This window comes from Neofelis nebulosa, chromosome 2 (assembly GCF_028018385.1).
Source record: "Neofelis nebulosa isolate mNeoNeb1 chromosome 2, mNeoNeb1.pri, whole genome shotgun sequence".
Taxonomy (NCBI): domain Eukaryota; kingdom Metazoa; phylum Chordata; class Mammalia; order Carnivora; family Felidae; genus Neofelis; species Neofelis nebulosa.
The window spans coordinates 10,224,529-10,236,254 of NC_080783.1; positions in this window are offsets into that span (position 1 = coordinate 10,224,529).

Below are 11,726 nucleotides of genomic sequence, written 5' to 3' on the forward strand. Positions count from 1 at the left end.
CGTAAAAAGCTCAGTAACGCAAGATCGTGGAGTCAGTCAGTTATGATCAATTATGTCTCATGGTCTGGTTTGTATCTAAAGTTTAACGTTTTGCTTTTCAGATCCCTGAGTGTGGTTATGATTTGCAAGGTCCCACTACCAAGCAATCTGATAGCTCCATCCATAGGTTGGCTCCATATGAATGGAGTATGAGGTTCGGAGGGTCTCCGCGCACAGACTGGAGACTGTGCCCTGCCCAAGGGGACGTGATAGAGAGACCAAGTGGGCCCTACTGGACCCCGCCCATGCTATTCTTGCAGAGCGTGTACTTTGGCCTGGGCGGGGGGGGGGGGGGGGTGGTGGGGAGTGGGGATCAGTCCAGAGAAAGAGGCATCGTTTTGCAATCCATCATCCTCCCAGAAGGTAGATAATTTTTCTACCTGGGTAGATAGACACTTGTTTCACAAATAAATACCATCTTAATGTGGCAGTCCTGAGGGACACCCGTATCTTTGTTCTCCGTGTATTTTTTGCAGACACACGAAATACCAAAATTTTTGCAGACACACCAAATACGCGGGGAGCACCAGTGACGCTCTAGGAACCATCGATAGCTCTTGAGATCGCATTGTACAGAAGGGCCATCTTATTTATGGTTGCCTAACTTTTGGGCTCAGAATTGCAACAGTTGTGAGCTTTGAGTCCTCACGCAGTGCTATTGCACGTGTATTTTAAAGAATCAAAATCACTGTTCCTTTAGGGTCATTTCTTCTCTATTACTCTTGAAGGAAAGGAGTGAGGCATCCAGCCTACACATTAACCTCAGAAAATGGAAGAGAAAATTCATTCTGGGCGACTCTAGGGATGCCAGAAAGCCTCAGAACCTGGAGATAAAACTTGGCACCTCTCTCGTTCCCTGAGACAGACTTCTGAGGCGGAGGTCTTATTAATTTTTCTATTTCCATCCAGCCCCTGACCCAGGCCTTTGCCGTGACCACAGGTGTGTGGCAGGAGTGAGCAGATGTCAGAGAAGAGTGGCTCCTGGAGAGGAGGGAAAGGAGTCCTGCCTCTGCCAGGATTTGGTTTCAGTCAGACCAGCTCTGTGCCCTCTGGTCACTTTTGGACATGTGACATTCGTCCTTTGTCTGCAAAGTGCCTCCTGGGGGCACTCCAAAGCCATCAAGGAAAGAGAGTAGCTTTTTTTTCAAAAAAAAATTTTTTATGTTCATTTATTTTTGAGAGAGAGAGAGAGAGAGAGAGAGAGAAAGACAGAGACAGAGTGTGAATGGGGGAGGGCAGAGAGAGAGGGAGACACAGAATCCAAAGCAGGCTCCAGGCTCTGAGCTGTCAGCACAGAGCCCGACACGGGGCTTGAACCCACGAACCGTGAGATCATGACCTGAGCCGAAGTCGGCCGCTTAACCGACTGAGCCACCCAGGCGCCCCGAGAACAGCTCCTTAATGGAACACAGAACCTCCAGCTCCACTGTTCTTCATGCCCACAACTCCTATTGTCTAAAGTTCAGATCTGATTGTGCCAGACTTTTACTTACAAACTTTCCATGGCCTCCTCATTGTCTGTAAGAGAAACGGGTCAGTGTCTTCCCTCCCCACCTGCCCTCCTTCCTTAACTTTATTTTTATGTTGGTGTGAGAGACCAGCTCCTTCTCAAGCTTTCACCTGCTGTTTCAGGCTCCGGTCTGAACCCTTCTCCACGTTGCCCTGGGCAAAGAACTTAACATCTCAGGCCTCAGTTTCCTCACCTGTAAAGTAAGAGTAACAGGTGTATGACTCCTAGAGCTGCAATGAAAAGTAAGTGAGTGAATATGCATGAGGCACTTAGCCTGGATCTGGCATCTGGCGAGTGTTCAGTCAATGCCAGTATTTGGGAGGCGGGGAGGAGGGTTGTTTCTGCTTCTCACTCCTCCACAGGGACCTGTTGGAGAGCCTACAGCATTCTTTGCAATTCCCCTCAAGGGCCAGACTCTGGGCTTTGGCATGTCTGCTCCTAGGTCAGATTTTCTCCTCTCTGTTGCTGGGGCTCCTTCTTCCAGGCTCCCGCAGACTTGTGAAAACCACGGTGGCCTTGACACCCTTTTCTTCTATGTCTTCCTCACCGCTGACCTAAGGGCTCCCAGAGCAATGCTGTCCCCTAGATCTATACTGCTGGCCACATGTGTCATTTAAGAATTTCTAGCTGCCAAATTAAAAAAATGTAAAAGAAGGAGGAGAAATTAATTTTAATAATACACTTTAAGCCAAATATCTAAACTGTTATCATTTCAACACATAGCTACTATGCATTAATGAGATATTTCGCATGCTTGCATCGTCTTGGATGTCTGGCATATATTTTACAGGCTACAGCCCACGGAGTGCTCAATAGCTACGTCTAACTAGTGCTGTTGTAGGTGACTGCCCAGTGCCAGAGTGTGGCACCGTGGCCCCATCCTCTGTGCACCCACAGAGTCCATCTCGGTGACAGAGACATCGGGGGGGCTCGGACACATTGTTTAATGAATAAAATAGTGAACCTGATTACAACTTCATCAGGTGTGTAGGTGTGTTAGTTTTCTAGGGTTGCTGTCACATACTGGCTGGATTAAACAACTGTAACCTCACAGTTTTGGAAGCTAGAAGGCCAAGTTCAGGGTGTTGGCCGGGCTGGTTCTTTCTGAGGCTATGGGCAGAGATCTGGTCCATGCCTTCTGGTGGTTTTCTGAGCCTCCTTGGCTTTCCTTGGCTTCCGTACCACCACCTTGCTGTCTGTCTTTATGTTTACATGATCCTGTGTGTGTGTGTGTGTGTGTGCGCACATCTGTCTGTCTGTCTCCAAGTTTCCCCCTTTTAAAAGGACACCGGTTATACTGTATTCAGATTTCATTTTAACTAATTATACCTGCAATGACTCTATTTCCAAATAAGGTCACATTCTCAGATACTAGGGATTGAGGCTTCAACCTATGAATTTGGGTGGGGGACGCAATTCAACCCATAACAACAAGGCACGTAGGAATACTGAGTGGCACTTCAGAGCTCATGGCTTGGAGGTGCAGAGCACAGCATCACTGAAATTCAGCACTTTTTCTGCTCTCGTCCCTGTGGGGAGCCCTTCTTGTCTGGACTTGAGTTTGGTTTCTCTTGGCCAGCCAGGATTGTGGTTGGATTATCAAGGACAAAGCAGACGGTTCTTGGAAGTATATTTTCATTTCAATGCTTTGAATTTCTTTGTGAAATAAAGTTAACGTGGTTCTTAAATACATATGCCTTTCAAGGAGAGGAAAACCTCTGAACTCAGCCCTTTCCCATCTTCCATTATTATGTCGGTGTCTGGTAATCACTGGCTTGGGTTGTCTGCTGAGGGAAATGAGGTTGTGAGGGAAAACAGCTTGAGAACTAAAAAAAATGAGGAAGTTGGAAGCAGGCAGGATGGCTCTTCCTGTATGTGACAACATTAGGCAAGCCTTAGGCCAAGTTTTCCCGGCTGGGCCAACCTTGGTCTAAGCCAATGCCCGCAATTCCCCCATGGAGCCTCTTGTGCTTTTCATTGGGAATTGGTGTTTTCCAGGCATCTCAACATGATCCAACTAAAGTCCCCACATCAAAAAAGAAGAAGGCTCTGAAGGCCAGAATTTGGGATTTGCCTGGAACACAGGGGCCGTGGTGTTTTTCTGCATCTACAGTTCCAGGTCCTGCGGTTGTGTCTCGCTTTGTGTTGTAAGTGTGTGCACCATGGCGCACAGAAGAAGCAGATCCCTCCACCTCATTGTGGAAGCACATCTTTCCCCCAGAATTTAAAAAGCAGCTTCAGTGTTGCTTTGTTAAGATAAGCCCACACCAGAATTTGGCCAGCAACCAAAGAACTCTCTAGCTGGGATAATTTATTACCCAAACTTGTTGTCCACACTGATTGTTCAGTTCTTTCTTTTAAAGGTCAGACTTTGTTACGTTATGATTAGAGTTGCCTTTTTAACAAGTTATTTCGTTTATGCTTAACACTGCCTATTGGCTACTCCATGGACTCCACCAAAGACATGAGCTAAGGATAGTAAAGAGAGAAGAAAGCGTTGAAAGGATCAAAATAATAGGAACTAATTCTTTTGAGCATATATGAGGTACAAGACACTTTTAAATACATAATCTCATTTAATCTTCACAGAACCCTATGTGGTCAGAATTATTATCCCCTCATTACAGATGAAGAGTTGATTTTGGAAAAGCTTAAGGAAGTTGGCTGAAGCTTTGCTTAAAAAGCAAAGCTAGGACTTAACCTCAGGACCCTCTAATCCCAAAGCCTGTGATTTACCTACATGCTCCAGGGATGTTCCCAAGTCACTCTGCCCTTGTAACAGCCCAACCACCTGGCTTTTGGGTCTCCCAGGTTGGGCCCCCAGATTGTCCAACAGATCAGAGTACCTCATTCTTAGGTCCAGCTCGGTCTTGAGAACCTAGTGCGTCTGTCTGTGCAGCTGTGGATACGCCAACCTTTGGTGACTTTTCATGGCCTTGCTTTCAATGCTTGAGCTAGCTGCCAGTGAGCTCTGGGGACGGTTTGTCCCCAGAGGGGCTGGTTTTCACAAAACTAAAATGCTTAACTTCTCCTGGATGATTTAGGCGGTTCTTTTGGATCCCTTCTCTGGCATCCAATGGAAAATAAATTTCAGTCCTCCTTTCCTTCCATGCACATCAGGAATCCAAACCTTGAGCTCGCATCATGTGAGATTTAAATGAGATAAAAATGGAAAGGAACATTTATTAAGTGCTTACCATGTAGCAGGATTTAAGATTTTTACTGTCATTTTCTAATTGTGTGCTTCATGAAATGCATAAGCAGAGGGAACTCTTAATCTTCCTAGAATAAGGAGGAGGAAAGTGAAGTTCAGAGAGGTATTTGCTAAATGTCACCACCCTGGGGAGGCAGTCTGACTCCTAAGTCTGCATGTCTTATCCAGCCTTTCAGGTGATTAAAAGGCCTTGGCCCAGGGCATGCTTCCTTCAGATAAGTGACAGAGATGTTCCCCGCAGCCTGGCACTCTCTCAAACCACCCTTATGAGGCCAGAACCTCACTTTTTGATAAAATAAATCATACCTTGGAGCCCACGTCAAAGCTTTTGTTTTGCAGGGTCAGAAGATTGAGAAAAAAGATTTACCAATGTCTTGGGCATCTTTTACCTATTTTAATACCACATTAAAATTTTTTTCAGATGAAAATATTGAGACTTAGATGAAATGATTTCTCCCACTTTACACTAAGTGATGCTGAGTCTTGAGATGCTCCTCTTTTTCTTAGCATAAACAGTACCTTCTAGAACATGGCAGAGATGATGTCTAAATTATTAAGGTTCTAAGTGTCTCCTATACACCATTCTTTTTATTCTTCCTTAAAATGTTTCATTTCTTATCCAGGAAGTTCGACAGTGGAAATACAGAATCCATTGTGAACCAAGGACTCAAGCATCTAGGGCGACGACCCAAATAAGTAGAATATACAGAAAGAAAAAAAAAATTACTGAAATTGTCCTGAGCATAGTTGGATCGTAACAATTGGGTCTTTGTTTGTCAACTCTCTTCTGATTATAAATGTGTTATTTCATGCACTTCATTTAATCAAACATACCATTTATTCCAATGAACCTTGAATGGTCTAACACTAATTTTCATAACTTTACTAAAAACGGAGGCCATTGTATCGTAATTATTGTTCAGTGTTTAAAACCCTATAATTTTCGAAAACTATCATGTCTATCCGCCATCAGCATTTTTGTACAAATAAGCCTGAGCACACATTCCTGTTCTTTAGTGTTATCTCCTCTTCATTATTTTATCTTCGATTTCCTAGTTTCAAAAGAGGATGTTGTTAGTCACAAGCAGATTGTTATTTCCAGGAGAGATATCACAGCACTAGCTTTATTTAGTGGCGTTCCCCCTATAACTTCATTTCATAATGTAAGAAAACATGTTTATAATAGAGAAGAAAGGAAGTAGTCATCTCGATATATCATCATGTCAAGAGCAACTTTCTCATGCTGATGTGATTAAAGTGATTGTTCCTTCCAAGATTTTCCTCATGTTTGCTAATGAAAATGTAATGTCTTCCACATATATATATATATATATATATGATTCACTTAAGAATTACTTCTGTTGCTCTTTAGTTCTTTAATTTTTGGAAAGAGAAATATAAACACAATATTGGTTTCCCTGGTGAAAATTCTTCCCAGAAGACACAATATGGTATGAGATACTCATGAACAGCAGGTAATGCACAAAGTCATTTCTACTGGAAAATATGCCATCTGGACCAAAAAAAAAAAAAAACAATTTGTGGAAATGCATGTCAGTATGACTGTGTTATTCTGGGTTAATGGTGTTGGTGACTGCATCCTCAAAGTCGTTTTTTAGAAGGAAATGCAAGAACATTTGGAAAAGACCATTATGGATGGCCTTTAATTAAATTTTCTGGTAACTCTTTCATTCATTTCAAAGAAAGAGAGACTGAACCAAGACCAGGAAGCTATTTCCATGTGCTGTGAAACATGCAGAAAGAGGGGTAGAAGGAAGCATGAGTGTCAACATAACCGAGAAAATGATTTCTTAAATAAACCCATGATGAGCTAAACTCAGAGTCCTGTTGTGTTCTATGCCTCAACGTGCTGGACACTTTCTAGCTCCTCATGTACTCATACCAGCAGCCTTTGCATATGCTGTTCCCTCTGCCTAGAGCAATGCCAACTTCCAGACCTGGGTCCTCTAGTCCTAAACCCATCCCCTGTGGTTCAGGCAATGCTTCTTTACCTTTAAAGGAATGACTAGAAGTCTGGCACTGCACTCTATTCCATAGCACCATGAGTGTTTTCTTCCTAGCACTTCTCCTAGTTGTAATTGTGCTTTCCTTGTTGTGACTCTGTGAATAATGGCTGTCTATTCTCCACTAGATCGTAAGTTCCCTAAGTACCCACCACAATGGTTGCCACTTAAAAGGGACCCATAGTTTCTGAATGAATTAATGACTTGGCTTTAGAGTAGTGAGGACCGTGGCCTTGGGCCACTTTCCTGAGGTCCACTGTTTATTTCACTACACAGCAGTGGCTTGGCTGGGGGGCAGCATGCTTTGCTGGCCGCTTTCGAGCATGGTCTGTTGACTGTGGATCAGAGGTTGCATCTGTTTGAAGCTATCTGGGTTCTGTGGGGATCAAAGTCTGGCAGATTAGAAGAACTGATTCCTTAATCAACAGAGTCAGAATGACTTCAAAGAGATTTCTTCATGGGAAGAATTGGGCCGGAGTACAGAGAAGGGTCAGAGCCTGGATGTAGGAAACGTTAAATCTTCTGTTCTGACTTTTGAAGCTCTGTTTCCACCACATTGCAAATGTTTCCAGTTTAGTTATAGGCAGGAGCCCAAAGAGAACTGTAATGACTAGAATCACAAGTTGTGAGAACCATAAAAGGCCTTGGAAGATGATTTGACACTTTCTGATTCCCAGATGGGGACCTAGACAAGTTCAGGGACTTGCCCATGACTCCCAGGCACGTGACAGGGTTAGGTCTGGAATCCAGCTTTCTTTCCATTAGGCTAGACTCCTGTTTCTTATGATGGCAAGTCTGTTACTTATACGCCTGGGGCTCCCCACTCATGTGCCCTGCCACCTAGAGTAAAGGTGACCTGGGCAAGTCACTTAAGCCTTGGAGATTTCGGGCTTTAATCACACATGTAAAATAATGGGCCACACTCGAGAATGTCTAATGTACCTTGAATTACAGATCGTTTGTTGTTCTACACCAACCCTCTGCTCTTCCCAAACTGTGTGACTCCTTGGGCCTCATTTCTAAATGTAAGCCATGTTACTGCACAGCGTGATATGGAAGTTCACCGTTAATACTGAGTAGCATTTGTATAGCACTTACAATATGCTAGATACAGCCCTGTGTTACATGTTACATATAGCAACTAATTTAATTTTCACTGTGTTTTTATGGGAAACACTATCATTTATTTACTTCTGTTTACAGATGGAGAACTCATGAAAGTAACATGTCAGATCCAAGGTATCATTGACCCCACGTGGCAGGGCTACAATTTGAACCCAGAGTTCCTGGCTGACTTGATGTAGAGACAACTGTCTGTACAAAGTGAAATTCATTTTTGAAATTTGTTTATGTATTACTCCTTTTCCAGAAAGCTTTGAAGTGTCTCACAGATATACACCCTATACCACATACAAAATACGTGAATAACAGAAAGGAAAATTGATGGATGAGTCAATACCAAAAATCTTTTGAACATTGTACTAAATGTGGGTTTAAGATTTGGATCAAGTGTGTTATTGGTAAATTAAAAAAAAAAAAGGATCACTTGGAAACCTCCATTCATCTGAGATAAGATTTAGGGAAACTATTTTTAAGACCATTAAGTGGTGGGAGTTTCTCATGCATTTTGGAGACTAACCCCTTTTTGGATAGGGAGTGTGCAAATTTTTTTCCCATCCCGTAAGTTGCCTTTTCACACTGTCGATTGTTTCCTTTGCCTCATGGAAGTGTGTTAGCTTGATGCACGCCTACTTGTTTATTTTTGTTTTTGTTGCCTGTGCTTTGAGTTTCGTATCCACGAAATCATTGCCAAGACCAATATTATGAAGCTTTTCCTCTGTTTTCTTCTAGGAGTTTTACATTTGCAGTTCTTACATTTAAGTCTTTAATCTGCTCTGAGTTGATTTTTCTGTAGGGTGTAAGAGATGGGTTTCATTTCATCCGTTTGTTTATGGATATAGAGTTTAACCACCACTGTTTATTGAAGAGACTACCCTTTCCTCGTTGTGTATTCTTGGCACATTTGTTAGTGACTACTTCCTCTCCTGATCTGCTCCCCGGCCTTCTCTGTAGTGAAGTATTACAGCCTTCTGGCTCCTTTGCCCTCTGGCACCATCTGGTTTCAGCTAACAGGCAACACTGGCTGGAGATGGGAGGGTGGGAGAGGGGGAGGCCAGTATATTAATACCCCTGGCTTTTTCCCGGAAGGGTCATCCTGAGCCAAACCAATAAGAAAAAAATTCCCCATGCTCTTTGTTTTTAGTACTATTATTTTTCATACATGAAACTTCCTTGTATTCGATTTCATTTTGGGGTAAGACCGAGGTAGGGATCTATTTTAATTTTTTTCTGTATGACTACTAGTTGACCTGCAACTCTAAAAAATCCAGGTCTTTCCTACCGATTTAAAATGCTGTCTGATATACAGTAGATCGACTCGTTTGATTTCTTTGGTTTTGGCATATTTTTTTGTGGTGAGGTTATTTGCATTGAGATTTTTATTCTATTGGTTGCCTTATTAATTGCAATATTATCTAGTACATCTAACCCTCTATTCTGTTACACATTATTTATTCCTTAGTTTTAATGATGATGAAATTTGTCGATATTTGGTTTTTTCTCCTCTCCCTCCCCTCCCCTTCACCACTCAATTTTAGTTGAATATATTATTTTTCTGTGTTTGCTTTCATATCTTTAAATATATACTTTTATTTCTATTCCTTGATTTATTGGTTTGAAATACTCTTTTTTGGCCACAAGCTGTAAAATAATTGGAAGGCAGTGTATTCATATAACCTTCACCTCCTTCTCTCCAGCTTCTTTTTTTGGCTTTTGTCTAATTATTTCAATTCTGTATTGTTGAGGCTTATTATCTGTAAAGATTGTTCTAGACCCATAATTTGTCTTTGGCAAAGTACTCTTGTTCAGTCTATTTAAAGCTCACCTTGAATCCCTTTCCTATCATTTCCCCCTTCCAATATATTACTTGCCTGTTTTTTTTAATCAAGAAAAATAATTTAAAGAACTAATGAGAATTTCACTCTTTGAGTTCTTACATGTCCAGAACTTGTGTTAGCTTTACTCCTGAATGGCAGTATGTCTTGGTATAAAACTTGAATGCTTTCTTGCCTTGAGTATTTTGTAGAGAGTACTCAACTGGCTTCGTGTACCGATTATCTTCTAGGCATGATGTGGAATGACAAGATGCTACATGGTCAACCAGATTTCCTCTCTTACGGTGACTTGACATGTTCTTGGATGCCTAAATGTTTCTTTATAGCAAAGATAAATAATTTGTCCTTACTGCCCTTAGATTCAGTGTCGACTTTCTATTTCAGTGTTCACTGGGGCATAGCATATGCCTTTGGGAAATTTTTCTTTAAATGTATCTTAAAATTGTTTTTCTCTTTCATCACAATGGTTTTCTTCTTTGGAGACATCAGTTAAACTTTTAAAGCTCTGTATCCATTTTAATTTTGTTTGCTTGTTTTTTTCTCAGTTCTGTGTTCTCCATAGTTTATTGTATTCTTCTTAATGTTACTCTAGAAAGGACTTCTTTCTAGGATTAGTCTTGTTATTTTGCACTTTTTCTTGAGTTTGCTTCATCTTTTTTTGGTCTTCCTACATTTTCCCTAAACTTTTACATCTCAGCTTTGAGATCTTGTTTCATAGAGGCAATAGCTTAAGTTTTTCTTTTTTAAGTTTATGACAACGTGTTTAGTTACAGTTTTGATCTGCTGCTTGGCAACATGATTCTGGTGAATCTACGTTCATCTGCCATTTTTCTGTTCCTTTTCGATTTAGTCAGCTCAGGCTGCCATAACAAGATATGATAGACTGGAGGGCTTATCCAGCAGAAATCTATTTTCTCACTGGTCTAGAGGCTGGAAGTCTGAGATCAGTGTGCTGTCATGGTGAGGTTCTGGTGAGAGCTCCCTTACAGGCTTACAGATAACCATTTTCTCATATTGGAGACAATGAGAGAGAGAGAGAGAGAGAGAGAGAGAGTGCATGCGTGCGCCCACTGGTGTCTCTTCTTACAAGGTACTAATCCTACCATGAAGGCTCCACCATCATGACCTCATCTACACCTAATTCCCTCCCAAATGTCCCATCTTCAAATACCATCACATCGGGGATAAGTGCCTCAAAATGTGGATTTAGGGTGGGGGCACACATTCAGTCCATATCCCTTTTTTTTTTCTCCTGCACTGTCTCCATAAGTATACTGTGCCAGTTCATTTTTAACTTTATAAGGAGTGTAAGGTGTCTTTGTGTTTCTCAAAGTGTTTGCAAAATCGTGGTTGTCTCTGAAAACTTTTCTGGGAAGTCTGCCAGGTCAAACCTTTTTTGATCACAATGCTGAAACCTTATTTGCTTTTTCATGGTTTTGACATTTTTGCCAACTGGGCAAAAGCAAGGGTGGCTGAGACAGCTCGTGCCTTAGCATGAATCAAGGCAGTAACACCAGAATGTACTCTTGGTCATTGTAGTCTTTACATCCATGAAATAACAGTTTAAAAAAACTCTTAGTTTTGGTTTTCAACAAGAATTTTTTTTAAGTTTTGCCTTTTAAAATTAATTAATTAATTAATTAATTAACTTATTTTTGAGAGAGAGAAGAAAGAGAGAGAAAGAAAGAGAGTGGGGGAGGGGCAGAGAGCGAGGGAGACAGAACCTGAAGCAGGCTCCAGGCTCCAAGCCATCAGCACAGAGCCCAACGTGGGGCTAGAACTCACAAACCATGAGCTCACCACCCGACCAGAAGTTGGACGCTTAACTGAGCCACCTAGGCACCCCCATGGAATGCCGTCTTTACATGAAAGAAGAAATGACAGAAAACCTAAGCTTATTCAGAATTGAGCATTTGGCAGATATTTTCTCAAAAATGAATCGAGCGAGCCTGTCACATCAAGGACGATAAGTGGCAATATTTGTT